We start from the raw sequence: 13321 nt of genomic DNA on the forward strand, positions 1-13321 counted from the left end.
CATCAGTTTTAATCAATATATTAGAGATGAAATTTAGGATTGAATTCAACATATGTTTGTGTTGTAAAGGACAACCCAAGTCTTATTTAGTTTCAACATGCGTTGGAATGTTTGCTTCTTCTAATAATGAGATTTCCTTTAAATATTTTTAAACAGCTTGATGAAGCCAGGAAAGCAGGGGAGGAGAGAAAAGAGGAAGATTCCTCCCAGCAGCCTGACATCAGGTCCGAGGAGAATGCCATAGAGATGCCTGACAACTTTGAGGGCAAAGTTCACGACCTTGAGGCAGCAGACCAAGAGGAAAGGTCAGATGAAGAGGATGATGGGAAGGAAGAGGAGCTGGATAGACAGATGGGAGAAGTGGATGGGAATGACACAGAGAAGTTAGATGACCAGATGTGGGGGAGTGATGAAGAGGAGGGGGAGGATCAGGGGCTGAGTGCAGAAAGGTCAAATGGTCAGAACCATTATTTTAATATTGAAAAAAAGGTTTGAATTTAGTCTTTAGTCTCAGAGAAAACATGCATAACATTTTAAGGCATTTTTTTTCTTCTTCTTCAAGTGCTCAATAATATTAGTATAAATATAATTTAAGCACAGATCTGCTTAATTAAGATGATGTTAATCTATATTTGTCAATTTTTAAAGTTACTTTATTGACTTAAAGTAAAATTATGACCAAAGTAAAATTTGATTAAAAAAGGAGAAAGAAGAATTTGGCCCAGGATCCCAGCAGGAGCAGAAGTGAACTGGTTGCTAAGGACAACAAGACAGAAGCAGAAGACAAATCAGAAAAGCAGACGACAGATGAAAACGAGGCTGAGGAAAATGATGAGAACCAGAAACCACAGGAACTGGAACAGATAGATGAGGTAGATAACAATGCTTGAAGTCATTCATTGAGAATAGGTGAAAATGAATACTTTAGTGTTAACATTGACTCTGTTGTAGTCAGAATATGATGATGACAGAATTGACACTAACCATGGTAACCAGGAACCCCAGCAGGCCCCTGACAACATGGATCTCCCTGACGACCTGAAACTGGATGAAGAAGAGGCTGGGGTCACGGAGGAAGAACAAGGTCAAGGTCAGTAAAAATAGCTATATAACTGAAAAAATACTGTCTTGAAATAAGAAAATACATAAAAAAATACTCGCACAGCAAAAGTTCAAAACCTTTTTAAAACCTTTAAATAAATGAATGTGTCCTCATATACTTACCATTTATTATTACTCTATGCAGAAGAGCCTCCATCAGAGCCCCCTGGTGGTGACACAGAGATGACAGAGACAGAAGACAAGGGAGATAATAAAGACATGGAAGAAACAGGGGAGGACACTCTTCCAGTAAGAACTATAAGAAAAGAATAAGCAATGAAACTTTGAACATTTCATGATACATTGTGAAGTCAAATTTATCCAGCATTTGATGAATGGCTAGAAAATCATGTAAAGTAAGAAATTGTGTTGATTTGCATCATAGATCATAAAATTTCTTTCTGGAGTTATTCATAGCTAGGTCATGTATTAAAGGATTCAGAAGCTGTTTTCAATAGACCAGGTTTATTAAAAATGCAAATAGCTAAAATAGAAATTATTAATACCATATGCTGCGTTATGTATATTTGTAGGAAGTGGAGCCAGAAATAGAGGATCAGGACAACCAGACTGGAGAGGAACCAGACAAAGAACTGGGAACCAGGCAAGAGGAGGAAGAAGAGAGGGATCAAGGATTTTCTGCTCAGGTAATGACCATAACAAAGAACTTACTAAATTAGAATTTATTTAATGGAAGTAAATACCTTCAGTTTCTCAGGAATTTATTAAATTTATGTAATGGGAGTTAATACTTTCAGTTTCTCAGTGATTCATATTAAGTTGTTGAAATAATGATTAGTTGCATATACTGCAGAATGAACCAACAGATATCAGTGCAGAGGATGAAGAAGACAGCTCTAAGAATAAGGAGGACAAACCCCAGGCAGCGGAGACTTATGGGAAGACTTCCCATGATTCCCAGAATGTAGAGCAGTCAGAATCAGCCCAGGATCAGGGACGGGAACCAGGCAATGACCAGAAAGAGGTTAATTGGGCTTTATTGAGGCAGGGCAACTTATTTTTCTATGCAAAAAATGGCTGCTAATTTTAAGAAATTGATTTGATTTCTGTAAATTAAAGACCTTCTTTTCAAAGAATATTATTCTTTATTTCATTCTATTGTATATCTTCTGTATTACAGGTATTTAGAGGATTAAAACTTTTTGGCAAAGAAAAAATTCCAAGATACATATGTATACATGAACATGTCTTCATACTTTATGGTTGAATATAATTCTTTTATGATAAAATAAATAGAGTTCTGCATTTTCATGTATATGATAATTAAACTTTTAACTGAATGTACTTATTTACAGAGTGAAGGAACAGGCACTTCAAATTTAGAAGTCCAAGAGGGTCATGAAGGTCAAAGTTCAAAGGTTGCTCCATCCTCCACTAATCAGTCTCAAAAGGTATTCTGGCGTTAGTTTTATTGTTACTTACATATAATGACGTAAACTTTGTTATAATGGATGATAAATGGATTCCAAATCATAGTATGTAAGTTTCCTCGCAGAAATTAAAGCCAAAAGTTTTGATCTATGTAAGTCAAAGACATTAATCATTAGCTTTTCAACCTTTACACATCCTGTTGTGATTTTTACTTTTAGTCTGTGAAGCGAAAAGCTGGTCAGTCTAATGAAGACAGGAGTTTAGGAACTAATGAGAACCAGTTTAAAAAACTGAAGACCATTGAAGAATTTTCTGCTACTGAGGAGGTATTTTTGTCTGTCCAAATTAAAAGCATTTAAAACCATTATGATAATGTTTGGAGCAATGAAAAAATACTTATCATTTCTTTGTGATTATGATTTTTAGTTTTGAAGAATCACCTTTCATTTACTGACACTGATTTTGTAGAGAGAGGAAAACCAAGATTTTACAGAAAAAATTTCAGAGCTGTATGAACATATCAAGGACACGAAAACATCACACGATGCCCAGACACAAGATGTCGCCACTGATAAACAACAGGTGGAGGAAGCTGTACCTAACAGAGAGGTGGATCCAGAGATTGGAGGGGTGGAGGAGGAGGAAGAGGTGAAGATGGAAGAGGACAATGAAGAGGTGGGTGGGAAAAAAAACTTTTACAGCACATGTCAGAATTTGGATAGATTTATACAATGGAAAAGATAATAAAAATTATTTGTATAACGAGGGAAACCCATATCTTTATACAAATTTTTGGTTTAGAATTTCAGCTGAGAAGGTTCAGATACTGTGAAATGATAATATTCATGTTATACAATTTAAAAGAAGTCTTGATATTTCCCCAGGAAATGCATGAGTCAGTTGAAAAACTGCCATCTCACATAAACACAAAAGACAAACAAAACAAGAAAAGGGAAGGAATGAATGAAGAAGGGATGAATGAAGATCAGGAGGAGATAATGAAGTATGAAACAGAGGGTGTTGTCAAGGAAACACTGGGGGCCTCAAGGGGGCCAGAATCTACAATTCACACCACACTGGAGAATCTCCACCTAGAAGCCAGGGTAGGGCAATAGACAACATACATTGTTTTTTTTACTCCTTCTGTAGATTCAGATCTTTCTTTTAACTTATTGTGAAACTGGATAAATATAGACAAAAGGTTTATTTTCTATCAATTTTCCAGGGATCTGACTTGGATATGGAGAAGCTCAGATCAGAGTTAGAGGAACAGTTATCTACTTTTACCAACACAGTTAACCATACAGCAGAGGCAGTGAGTATTACTGACAATATTTCCATTTCTATTTGTTTTCTCTGTGATAACTCTTTGAAAGTTAGGAGAGTTGATTTCTTGACCATTCTACTGGAATGCAAATTTCGCCAAGCAAAAGGTCAGGAGCTAAGAAGGCCTAATATGCATGTAATTCTCTTGCGGCTGTCTTTGTGTCTGACTCTAAGGAGACCTAATATGCATGTAATTCTCGTGCCGCTGACCTTGAGTTTGAAGTCAGTGGGCAGGGACTATTGAAATTGACATGTGAGGCCTCGTGTAATTTAAATCTATTAGTCTTCATTTTCAAAATCTAAATTTACAATTTTATTTCACAATGAAATGGAAATATAAGGAATCACTGCCTAGTAAGTAGAGTATGCCAGGGACTTCAACGATAGTTGGAAACGTGGGATAATTTATGCATAACGGGCAAAGCCCATTATGCAAATTATCCCACGTTTCCAACTATCGTTGATGCCCTGGCATACTCTACTAAAAAGACAGTGATTCCTTAAATAGGTAGATTATAAATATAATCAGCAATGGAATTATTTGTAACAACACACACAATCCACATATTTTAACAGAACACCAGTTTTTTTGTAAACATGTGACACTCTAGGGTTAAATGAATGAAGGGAAAAGATTTTTTTTCATCAATGATTGACAGGAGGAGGCGGCATCAGAGGCATGGCACGGATACGAGGCTCTGACATCAACTCTGTCCCAGGAACTATGTGAACAACTCAGGAAAGTGTTAGAACCCTCACAGGCCACAAAACTCAGGTAAGGTCCCAGGAACTGCATGAACAACTCACTGACAGGCTAGTGTTAGAGCCCTCACAGGCCACTAAACACAGGTAAGGTGCCAGGAAGTGTGTGATCAACTCAGGCTAGTGTTAGAACCCTCACAGGTCACAAAACTCAGGTAAGGTCCCAGGAACTGTGTGACCAACGCAGGCTAGAGTTAGAACCCTCACAGGCCACAAAACTCAGGTAAGGTCCCAGGAACTGTGTGAACAATGCAGGCTAGTGTTAGAGCCCTCACAGGCCACAAAACTCTGGTAAGGTCCCAGAAACTGTGAACAACTCAGGCTAGTGTTAGAGCCCTCACAGGCCACAAAACTCAGGTAAGGTCCCAGGAACTGTGAACAACTCAGGCTACAGTTAGAGACCTCACAGGCCACGAAACTCAGGTAAGGTCCCAGGAACTGTGTGAATTACTCAGACTAGTGATAGAACCTTCACAGGCCATAAAACTCAGGTAAGGTCCCAAAAACTGTGTGAATAACTCAGGCTAATGTTAGAACCTTCACAGGCCACAAAACTCAGGTTAGGTCCCAGGAACTGTGAACAACTCAGGCTAATGTTAGAGCCCTCACAGGCCACAAAACTCAGGTTAGGTCTCAGGAATTGTGAACAACTCAGGCTAATGTTATAGCCCTCACAGGCCACAAAACTCAGGTTAGGTCCCAGGAACTGTGAACAACTCAGGCTAGTGTTAGAGCCCTCACAGGCCACAAACCTCAAGTAAGGTCCCAGGAACTGTGAACAACTCAGGCTAGTGTTACAGCCCTCAAAGGCCACAAAACCCAGGTAAGGCCTTAGGAACTGTGAACAACTCAGGCTAGTGTTACAGCCCTCACAGGCCACAAAACTCTGGTAAGGTCCCAGGAACTGTGAACAACTCAAGCTAGTGTCAGGGCCCTCACAGGCCACAAAACTCACGTAAGGTCCAGGAACTGTGAACAACTCAGGCTAGAGTTAGAGCCCTCACAGGCCACAAAACTTAGGTAAGGTCCCAGGAACTGTGTGAATAACTCAGGCTAGTGTTAGAACCTTCACAGGCCACAAAACTCAGGTAAGATCCCAGGAACTGTGAACAATTCAGGCTAATGTTAGAGCCCTCACAGGCCACAAACCTCTGGTAAGGTCCCAAGAACTGTGAACAACTCAGGCTAGAGTTAGAGCCCTCAGAAGCCACAAAACTCAGGTAAGGTCCCAGGAACTGTGTGAATAACTCAGGAAAGTGTTAGAACCTTCACAGGCCACAAAACTCATGTAAGGTCCCAAAAACTGTGTGAATAACTCAGGCTAATGTTAGAACCTTCACAGGCCACAAAACTCAGGTAAGGTCCCAGGAACTGTGAACAACTCAGGCTAGTGTTAGAGCCCTCACAGCCCACAAAACTCTGGTAAGGTCCCAGGAACTGTGAACAACTCAAGCTAGTGTTAGGGCCCTCACAGGCCACAAAACTCTGGTAAGGTCCCAGGAACTGTGAACAACTCAGGCTAGTGTTAGAGACCCCACAGGCTACAAAACTCAGGTAAGGTCCCAGGAAATGTGAACAACTCAGGCTAGTGTTAGAGCCCTCACAGGCCACAAAACTCAGGCTAGTGTTAGAAACCCCACAAGCCCCAAAACTCTGGAAACGTCCCAGGAACTGTTTGTACAACTTGGCTAGTGTTAGAACCTTCACAGGCCACAAAACCCAGGTGAGGTCCGAGGAACTGTGTGAACAACTCAAAATTCAAATTCTATACAGTCAAACCTTTGTTTTCTCGAACTCGATGGGACTGTGGATAAACTTTGAGATATCCGAGTGTTCGAGATATCGAGAGTAAAATACTTAAGAAATACGTAGTAAGGACTTCCCAATCACTTCGACATATCCATGGTATTCGAGATATCCATGTTCGAGATACTGAAATTCAACTGTACTTGTGTAGTTTTGTAAACTACTACCATGTTACTTATTAACAAATATTTAACAATATCGTGATGTGTTTTAAGGAAGACTACAGAACTGGTATTAATTGTTAAAACATACCCTACATACCAGTGTAATTGTAGTCAGATTTACATGTATATATTAGTTACTTGATATGTTTTAGGGGAGATTACAGAACTGGTAAGAGGTTAAACATGAGGAAAGTCATTCCTTACATACCAGTGTAATTATAGGCAGATTTATATATGTTACTTGATGTATTTTAGGGGAGACTACAGAACTGGTATTTATTGTTAAAACATACCCTACATACCCTACATACCAGTGTAATTAAATTATAGTCAGATTTATATATAAATTACTTGATGTGTTTTAGGGGGGACTACAGAACTGGTAAGAGGTTAAACATGAGGAAAGTCAGTTCAGGAAAGAAAAATCTGGCTCCGTCGTACCAAACCCAGCAAACGACAGTACCAGATCATGCTGGCTATAGACGACTCCTCAAGTATGGTAGACAACCACTCCAAACAGGTCAGTAGAACAAGTAACATGAGGCCAGGGTAAAGATTAAAGCATTTAAGAGATAATTGTGAAGAGGTCTTTGTAAAAGTAAATATGATTTTCAAGAATGACAAGCAAAATAGTGAAGAAAAATTTGATTGGAATATGTAAATAATATAGATGATGTTTATACACCAAAAATTGTTAGTCAAATTTACAGATTTCTTTTTTCAGTTGGCTTTTGAGTCCCTGGCTTTGATTTCTAATGCACTCACTTTGTTAGAGGCAGGGGATTTGAGTATCTGTAGGTATGTTATAGATCAATATAGATACAAGTAATTTTTTAAAGCAAACTATTTTTTTTTCCATTTGAAAACTACTTTCTTGTTTTCAAAAGATTTTGAAAAAAAGATGAACCTCTATCCAAAGGTCACCTCTGTATTAAGGTCACTTTTAATGGATTCCGTAGGTGACTGCTTAATACAGGTTTGACTGTACATAGTACTCCTATAATAAAGACTGATTATGGCATTAATCTGTCTTCATAATCCTTAATAATTCCATGTACCATGTCTGGGAAGAAGGGGCACTACTCAAACTGTGTGGACCCCTGCCCTACTATATTGGTGGTTACACATTATAAAACAAAATAATGTACAGTTTTAACAGTATTGAATTTCATATACATGATAAAACAAGATATAGGAGTGCTTTGACTTTATTTTATGTTAATAATATTCACAGTTTTGGAGAGTCTGTACAAATCCTTCACCCATTCACTGAGCAGTTCACAAGTCACTCAGGATCCAGATTGTTACGGCAGTTTACTTTTGAACAGAAGAAAACCAAAGTGGCTCAGGTATGACTGATAAAAATTTTAAGCAAATATTCACTAAATGTAGAAGACTGAGTTTATAATAACGTGTGTGTACATTATTTTTATTAACATGTCCTTTTTACAGCTTTTGAAAAAAGCCATATCAGTGATGATGGATGCTCGCTCCCGACAGATAGGAATGCTTGGTAATCCTGAGACATCACAGTTGTTGCTGATTGTGTCTGATGGGCGGGGCTTGTTTAACGAGGGAATGGAGACAGTGAGGTCCGCTGTCATACAGGTGCGGGAGGCCAGTGTGTTCCTGGTGTTTCTTATCATTGATAATCCCCAGAACAAGGTAAATAACTCCTGTAATCATTGATAATCCCCAGAACAAGGTACGTAACTCCTGTAAGCATTGATAATCCCCACAACAAGGTACATAACTCCTGTAATCATTGATAATCCCAAAAACAAGGTACATAACTCCTGTAATCATTGATAATCCCCACAACAAGGTACATAACTCCTGTAATCATTGATTATCCCCACAACAAATGTACATAACTCCTGTAATCTCCAGAATAAGGTACATAACTCCTGTAATAATTGATAATCCCCAGAACAAGGTACATAAATCCTGTAATCATTGATAATCTCTAGAACAAGGTACATAACTCCTGTAATCATTGATAATCCCCAGAACAAGGTACCTAACTCCTGTAATCATTGATTATCCCCACAACAAATGTACATAACTCCTGTAATCTCCAGAATAAGGTACATAACTCCTGTAATAATTGATAATCCCCAGAACAAGGTACATAAATCCTGTAATCATTGATAATCTCTAGAACAAGGTACATAACTCCTGTAATCATTGATAATCCCCAGAACAAGGTACCTAACTCCTGTAATCATTGATAATCCCCACAACAAGGTACATAACTCTTGTAATCATTGATAATCCCCACAACAAGCTACATAACTCCTGTAGTCATTGATAATCCTCACAACAATTTACATAAATCCTGTTATCATTGATAATCCCCAGAACAAGGTACATAACTCCTGTAATCCCTAGAACAAGGTACATAACTCCTGTAATCATTGATAATCCCCAGAACAAGGAACATAACTCCTGTAATCATTGATAATCCCCAGAACAAGGTACATAACTCCTGTAATCATTGATAATCCCCACAACAAGGTACATAACTCCTGTAATCATTGATAATCCCCACAACAAATGTACATAACTCCTGTAATCCCCAGAATAAGGTACATAACTCCTATAATCATTGATAATCCCTAGAAACAAGGTGCATAAGGTAAAACATGTCAGTCATTATTTATTATTATTATTTAGTATTATTTTGTGGAGTTCCAACCTAGATCATGTATGCAAGTACACCATATATCATATTTCAGGATATACATGTATAAAGTAGAGCATTTTTGATTTGGAATTCAAAATTTGATACTATTGTCGTTTACTTTCAGACATATTGTACATATACCCATTTTGTGGATTTCTGGAGTGGAAAATAATGGGGTTTTTTTTTTTATCTTAATATGTTTGAATAAATATCATATTTATATGTTTCATGTTACAGGATTGTATTTAATTATAAAAAAAAAATGTGTTGAAATGCAGAAGAATACTACAAATGTTATCTGGCTTGCACCTGGAATGGTAATAAATTATGTTTTTTTTCATTTTTTTTTTACTTTGATGGCAAGCATAATAATGTTCAAGAGTAACATGATGTTGATTCATTTATTATGTCACTTTCAGCTTCCAGAAATCAAACCATACATGGATTATTTCCCCTTTCCTTTCTACATCGTACTGCGAGATATAAATTCCCTTCCCCATGTGTTGTGTGATGCCTTAAGACAATGGTTTGAACTTGTGACAGCAGTGGATGTGTGATAAATTCTGTGTAGATGTTGTGAAAGCCTGCCTTAAGACAATTGGTTGAACTTTTAGCAGCAGTGGTTGTATTATTAATTCTGTGTAGATGTTGTGTGACACCTTAAGACAATGAATTATAAAAGCTGTGGATGTATGACTAATTCTGTGTAGATGGATATACTTTGGTTTTCTGAAGGCCTTTTCTTGTGAACTTGCGAGCACATACACTATTAATGATACAATGTGTGTGCAACACATGTGAGATGGAAATTATGTTTTTAAAAATTTGGAAGAAACCATGAAGCTTACTGATTAATTCTTTATGACCATTTTTGAATATCTTGTTTCTGGTGAAACAGTATATATACGGATGTTTAAAAATGATTGAACTTGTAAAGCTGTGATTAATTCTGTGGAGGTGGATATACTGTGGTTTTGCGAAGGGCTTTTCCTGTGAACTTGCAAGACACAGAAAAATACAATAGTAATAATACAATGTATGTGCAATATATGTGAGATGACAATTATGTGACTTGAGTTTTTAAAAATTTGGAAGAAACCATAAATTTTACTGATTAATTAATTATGACAATTTTTGAATATTTTTTATGGTGAAACATTATACACTAGAAAAATGTTATTATACACTTTTCAAAACCTATTGACAATTTTAATAGATGGTGCCCAATGATGACAGTGCTGAAATAACCATGTTCTTGGGTTATTCATCTTAGACGAGAAGTGTTATAATGAATCCATTTCAGTTATAAACAATGTTTTGTTCTTTACCCAACATGTTAAAAATAGAATCTTTTTTAAGACTGTAGGTGCTTGTAACATTTATAATATACTGGTGTGGCAAAGTAAATGATGATATAAAATGTCATATAGTCTAGCAAAGTAAAAATGTAATAATATAAATTGTCAGAGTGAGCCATAAGACACATCATACAGATGTACCTCTGTTTGAGGGATGTTAGAGATTCTTTTGTTATGTTAATATCAAGAGGTTTTAAGCTTCAGAATACTGGAAAAATAAACTAAAAAGTTAGTGTACCTTTATGTTTCATTTCAAAGTTTGATATACATGTATATTTAAGGATTATTTTTACCACTGAAATATATCCTGATTTATCATATAAAAAGGTGACACTATATCTGTTCTTTACTACATTTATGTTAAAGAGCTGTAGGTAACATTTTCTTTAAAAAAAAATTTTGAATTTGTACCGACAACGTCTTCTACACCTGTTTATGTAAATAACCCGGTCCTCTTTCACAAAAGTTCTTGTGACTCGAACAAATTTCCTATTTTCCAATAAATATCTAAATTGTAGAAGTTGAACAAGATTTCTTCCTATTATGTAACATTAGAGTACATTAAAAAGTAATATTTAAAGAATAAAATATGACAAACATATTAAGGTTTTATATTGGATCAATTTGTAAGATTTTTTGAAAAGGGCCAATGGTCCTTTTCTCCAAGTGTATGTAGGATTGGAGACAATTTGATACAATTTACAGATCTAGAAACGCAGTGATCAGGAGTGGGTACTATTGGCCATTACATTACTTGAATTATTAATGGAAAAGTCGATATCGATCCTATATAGTTTTATCATATTGTTTATGCCTGATAATTATAGTTATTTCGTGTAAATATAAGTTACGGGTTACCTCTACAGTCATTGACAGACCTTCAAACTGGTATGTGTAAAACAGAGTCATATCCTACCTGGTACATACTTAGTTCTCTATCAATGAGTTGTAGGAGACTTAAACAGAGCACTTAAGGCTTACAAAGAGTCACTGACTAGAACCAGATCACATAATAAAGAAATCAACAATAAGGAGAATAGACTCTGTGATTCGATCTTCGTGGTGTTAGCTAGTAGGAAGTAATTTCCGTTTTGATGGACAAGGCATATATTTTTTCGGCTTATAGTAAATACCAGTGCCCACGTAGGCTCGAAAATGTTATACTAAATTTATGACTTTCATTTTTAAGAAGCTGTCAGTAACCCTTTTTTGGTGAGGTAGTCTGTGATCTGTACCAACAACTGTGGACCAACACGTCCGCTACATGTGCAGGTCTACATCAATACAGGTCAATCGTTACCTGCATATATTTGAGTACATGTTGAACTGATTAATTTTTACCACAAAATGACTCCGATTTAATTTTTCCTATGTTGTTTCGTCTTCTGACAGTTTAATTGAGAATAATATTCATTAAGTCAACCAGGTCTCATGTAACCTACCGAGATCCTGAAAGACGATGTTTTTTTGTTGTTTTTTTTTTTGTTGTTTTTTTTTTTTTTTTTTGTTTTTTGTTTTTTTTTTCTCAATAACATACAACATATTTTTGAGGCAACACTTCCTCAGAAGCCCTCCGTAGATACCTCACCTGGGGTGCCAGGAGCTCCCTGGATTGGTAATTTATTTCGTTTATAAATTATTGAATATTTCCATAAAATATTTGAAAACAGCAGAAAAAAAGATAAACATCATTATGTGAATAATGCAAATATTACAGACATATATCTTTACATAGTCACATAGATCATATTGAAATTTGAAAAAAATCATAATATTAAATATAAAGAAAAATATTTGTCAATTGTAAATAGTAAAATTAACTATAATGATGATTTTATAAATATATAGCATTGGAGAAACACTCACATTCAACCGGAGGTAAAATAACATCTAAAGAGTCCATCCACATTACCTCCAGGTCGATTTTATAACAGGATGACTGACCCACCCTGCAGTGAGTGTTCATCTAAAATAAAATTAAAAAGAGTTAACAATTTATAATTTCAAAGACAAATTTTGAAAGTAAATTCCATCATTAGTATTTTTCATAATTTTCATAACATTTGCATAGGACCTAACAGAGTCTTTTAAAGCATGTATCAGAGAATTTTCACTTTCTTTTTTGAAAGTTTTACAAAAGCCTTACAAAATCCTTTATCACATGCTTGGTTAACAGCAGTCTAGGAACCCAGGCTGCTTTTAATGCCTTTAGTTTTGCATCTATATCTGTCAAACCTATGCCACCCTCAGTTATTTCCCCTATTACAGTATTTCTTTTTATTCGTTCATTTTTATTCCAAATAAAATTGAAAATTAATTTATTTAACTTTTTTACATATTCTTTCTCTGGTAGTTCTAGTATTGTGGCCTTAAAAATCAACTAGGAATAGCTAAGGTATTTATTACAGAATATTTGCCAAAAAGTGTTAATTTTCTTTTCTTCCAAGACTCAAATAAAGTTTCTATTTCATGATATATTTTCATCCAATTTTTATTGTAGCATTCTATCCTATCATGTCCTAGGTATATTCCTAAACATTTCACTGCATGATTTGTTATATTTATACCTTCCACATTGTTATATTGATCTTTTAAAGAGCCTAAAAGGATACATTCTGTCTTGTTTAAATTGATCTTTGATCCCGCGTGTTTACAAAATAGATCTATTGTACTTATAGCTTGGGATAATGATTCAATGTTTTTAAGTGCCAATGTCATATCATCTG

At 35.9% G+C, this 13321-nt stretch overlaps 1 pseudogene; it reads left to right on the top strand.

Annotated features, from left to right (window-relative positions):
• The first annotated feature begins 126 nt into the window (after positions 1-126).
• Positions 127-9794, top strand: LOC133180620 (midasin-like; annotated as a pseudogene).
• Positions 9795-13321: the final 3527 nt, after the last annotated feature.

This window comes from Saccostrea echinata, unplaced genomic scaffold (assembly GCF_033153115.1).
Source record: "Saccostrea echinata isolate AGI-Se365-2 ecotype Australia unplaced genomic scaffold, CSIRO_AGI_Sech_v1 ptg000007l, whole genome shotgun sequence".
NCBI classification, from domain to species: Eukaryota; Metazoa; Mollusca; class Bivalvia; order Ostreida; family Ostreidae; genus Saccostrea; species Saccostrea echinata.